Source organism: Ricinus communis, chromosome 6 (genome assembly GCF_019578655.1).
Source record: "Ricinus communis isolate WT05 ecotype wild-type chromosome 6, ASM1957865v1, whole genome shotgun sequence".
NCBI lineage: Eukaryota > Viridiplantae > Streptophyta > Magnoliopsida > Malpighiales > Euphorbiaceae > Ricinus > Ricinus communis.
In genome coordinates this window covers 8,239,817-8,244,337 of record NC_063261.1, presented here as the reverse complement: position 1 = coordinate 8,244,337, position 4,521 = coordinate 8,239,817, and positions in this window count along the sequence as shown.

The window sequence follows — 4,521 nt, the reverse complement described above, 5'->3', positions numbered from 1 at the left end:
GTATTTCATTATATTAAATGAATATTTGTATTATATTTTTTGCTATTAAAAAAATTTAAAACAAAATATGTTAAACAATTTGAAATTCTAGTTACCTAATATATACCTAATGTATAGCTAGTATATACATTTTATACCCAACATATAATAGATTAAGTGTAATGTATACTATTTCTTAAGAGTTTATCTTTTTATTTTTATAAACTTACAACCCATATGAATTAAAATAGTTGCAGATACCAAATATATGTTAAACGTATACCATATTTTGTTAAGTGTATACCATTTGCTGCTATTTTTGATTTTTTTATAAATGTACAAATATTTGAAGTATACTATAAATATATCCAACGGATACTAAAACAAGTGTAATGTATACAATTTTTATGAATCTATTCTTTTAGTTTTCTATATTTCAAATATATGTTTATATATATATATATATATATATATATATATTCATATATTTTTCAAATATTAAATATATACTTAATGTATTCATGCTTTGTAGAATGAATCTTATTTGCTTTTATCTTTTTATTATATTATATTATAAGTCTATAAAATATTTAATAATTTCATAAAAATATAAATAATAAAGTTATTATCATAATATTTTTCTTAATTTTTAATGATAGTTTGTGTCATTATAAACAAACCTTAACTAAATCAATTAATTAAAATTGATTTTATATCTATTGCCACTAAGAAAATGATTTTTGAAATTAAATACGTTAATTAAATAAATTAATATTTTGATTAATATATACCAAACATATATTTTTTTACTGTATATTTATTAAAAAGTTCTCTATATGATGATTTTTAATTTCTTAAAAATAAAATTGATATAAATATAAATTAAATTATATTCTTAATAAATTCAGCAATGATATAAATTCAATTTGTAACTTAACATTAATGATTCATAATATTTTAAAAAAATTCTAATTTTTGTTAACATATACCATTTATATATAAAAGTATACCATTTCCTGCATTTTTGTAGAAAACATATACCAATTTTCTGAGTTTCATTCTACTTCTGATTTTCGGATTGGATTTTCAAAAAAAAAAAAAAACAATTCTTTAAACTGATATAAAAGATGAGAAATTATTGATTATCTAATTTCAAGTTTAATCTTTCATCAATAGTGAGACTTAAATTTCTCAACATCAGCTGTTAAAAAAAAAAACCAAAAATCAATATAAACATAAACAAATAAAACATAAATAACAAAAGCAAAAAAATCATCTTTTTATAGAAATAGCAAACAAATTCTTTGAGAATTACTGTAAATTAGTTGTAAAGTTGTTGACCACTTTAGAATATGTGGAAGACTAAGGTGACCGTCCTTTAAAACAATAAATTTCCCACTAACATAAGGGCAACACTAAAAAAAAAATCTGCAAAGCTAATGAAAAACTAATCAACCTATAAAATGACTTATCCTCCTTATTCTTCACTCTATCAATCTTTCCTTTTAAAGATTCCAAAGTAAAATTAAGATCATCCTTATCTGAAGCATAATTGTCAAAATTCTCATTATCAATATCATCTATATCCTCCTTATAGACAAGTCTTTCCTTAGGAGAAGAAAATAAAAACAGGTGAACAAAATACAAAACAACAAGTTTAATAGCATTCTATCTAACTCCTACCTTTGCGAAATAAAACAATCTGTAATATGTTGCTTCTTAACCCTATGCATACCTGATGTCTCTAAATTAGTACTCGCAAGTGTATGAACCGAATGGGTAAGCTCACCACGAGGTCGATCTTATAAGAAATTGTAGAGCATATATTATAAAGATCAACTATCACACAAATTACTGAAAGTAAATATAAACACTCTAAACCGATGTTTTGAGAATAATCTTAGTTTAATAAAAGAAATTAAATAACCATAAAGTAAATATGCAACTAGAATGATTAATATGAACTATATGATAAAATAGCATTTAGTCTAGCTTTTACTTAGTAATTCCTTTAATTCCCTTAAGCCCTAATTTAACAAATGAGATGGTGATGTGCCTTTTTCCTAAGTCACTCAAGCTAATGATGCAACTTAGGTTTCTTATACCAACATATATTAAAATAAAGATGATGTTTCTAATACTTTTAACCTAAAGATTTTCATAACACATATTACTACTAATTTGATATGATGGTCAATCAATATAATAGATGAAACTAATGTACATATGAAGGCAAAGAAATGATTCATTAAACTCAAAATATATAAGGTTCATACATAAGTAAAAAGCCAAACTAAACACTTATGGGACTTAGCCTAACATACTTAATCCAACAATCATTGTAATTAAATAGAAAGACTTAAGATTCATAAAATAGAAAACTAAAACTCCCTCAAAGTTCAAAGGCTCTTCAAGGAATGAAGAAGATTGGTCCTCTTTCTCCACGTCTTGGAAAAGCTTATCTGATTCTTCAAAGAATGATGCAACACAAGCTAGCAAGATGTCAAAGATGATGAACTCCAGAATTTTCTGCAGAGAATAATAGAACTCTTCTCCATAGAGATTCAGTAGCCGAAGAACTCCCTGTTCTAATTAACCTCTACTCCTTGTAGAGATTCCTATTTTTTAGAGTTCTTTTCTCAACACACAACTCTTGTAGTTTATCCCTTATTGTCTTAAACAAACTAAACAACTCAAAAGATAATTATCCACTAATTACATGATAATTACTTAAATTCCTCTTTTTAGGCCTTAATGAATTAAGCTAGGCCCAAACTATTAATAACCCGCGTGTCTGATTCTCGAGCCTTTAATAGCTGCAGTCCAATTAACGCCCATTAGTGCGTTTTTAGCTTCTCTTTTGCATTATTTCCTGAATTTAGACAAGAAAAACTAAAGTGAGGTAAAACATATCTTTATACCATATTATATATAGAAATAAATCATTAAAGCTCTAAAATTTTAATACCCGGAATTTTCCTTTAATAATGATAATGTTAATAATAATTAATAAATGAGTTTTTATTTAAAATAATTCTAATTTATTTTTATTTGGTTTAAATTGGAATGATTTAAATAGAAATTTTAATGCTAGAAAAATAAAAGAGTTATTTTCTATATCCAATTAGTTTGATTTTTAAGAAATTAATTAAGTAAATTCTTTGAGAAATAAATTATATTTTTGGTTATCCAAATTTTTTCTCCAAATGAATATATATAAATTAAATTCTATATTTGAGAGTTATGAAGAATTTATAAAGGATATTTTATAAAAGAATTATTGGGGAAAAGGGCATTTTAATTAGCTAATGGTATTAAATTTTAGTTGGAAAATATTTAGCAAATTGATTAATTAAATTAATTGTGTGTTAGGATTAAAATTGGACATTTAATTTGGAATAAGGTTTAAAAGTATAATTTTATTATTATGGAGTTTTAATGAAAAATTGTATGTTTGGTATTTTTATAGTTAAATATGCCGGCAAGGGCTTTTTGGTAATTTTATATTTAAAAGTAAAGGTAAATATGTAATTGTATATTTTCAATAATTATTATTTGGCCCAAATTAAATAGTTAGGGGTTTAATTGAAAAGCTAAAAAAAAGTTTAAGGGTTAATTGAAAATTTTGCAGGACAAAATTGTTAGTAATAAAAAAAGTTGAGGGACTAAATGGTAAAGAAGAAAAGTTCAAGGACCCATTATCGATGTAGAAAAGAAAGAAAAGGAGAAGAAGGCGTCGGGGTCGCCGAAAGAGAGAGAGAGAGGAGGAAGGAAAGGCGTCATTGGTAACCGTTGGTAACATGATGGGGGGAAGAGGCATGCCGTGAGCTCGGCCCACGGCGCTAGTATAAAAAAAAAGGGGGCAGCGGATGTCGGCGCCGTTCTAGGCGTTTCTGGCGGCCAATGGCGGCGAGGTCGGTCTTGTTTTGACTGGTGAGTTGAGGGCTTCCTTTTGGGAGTGGCGATGTCAGCTTTGGCGGCGTCGGAGGAGGGAGTTCCGGCGAGGTGTTGGCAGCTGCGTTTTCTGGCTTTTTCGGTGAGCTTCGGCGAGGGATGGATGATCAGAGGGCATATCCGGACTCTCCTCAGCTCAAGCTTTCCAATGGCACCAGTTTCATGGCGATCGAACTTCGTTTAAAAATCGACGGCCGAGATCATCCGTAAATCTCTTCAGATGATCGGGGGTCAGATCGAAAATGGGGATCATCATCAGCGCGTCGTTTCGAGTCCGATGGTGCATTCAGATCGTCGATCGGACTCCAGCGGCTGCAGGCGAGTCGACCGAGCTATCAAGCGTCTCGGTAATTTATCTGGCCCGTTGATTTTAGAATGCTTTAGTAAATTATGTGTTTATTGATTTGTGTTAAGCATTAAAAAGATATTGTGAGTTAAAATAATTAATTATCGGACTATCTGCCTTAGGTCGTGTTTTGTGATGTGTGGCGGAGTCGAAAAAAAAAATGTGAAGTCTTGGGAACCCGACTCCCGTTAAAATAAATTGTTGAATATTTGAAGTGTTTTCTGGAAGGTCCTGGATCTGTT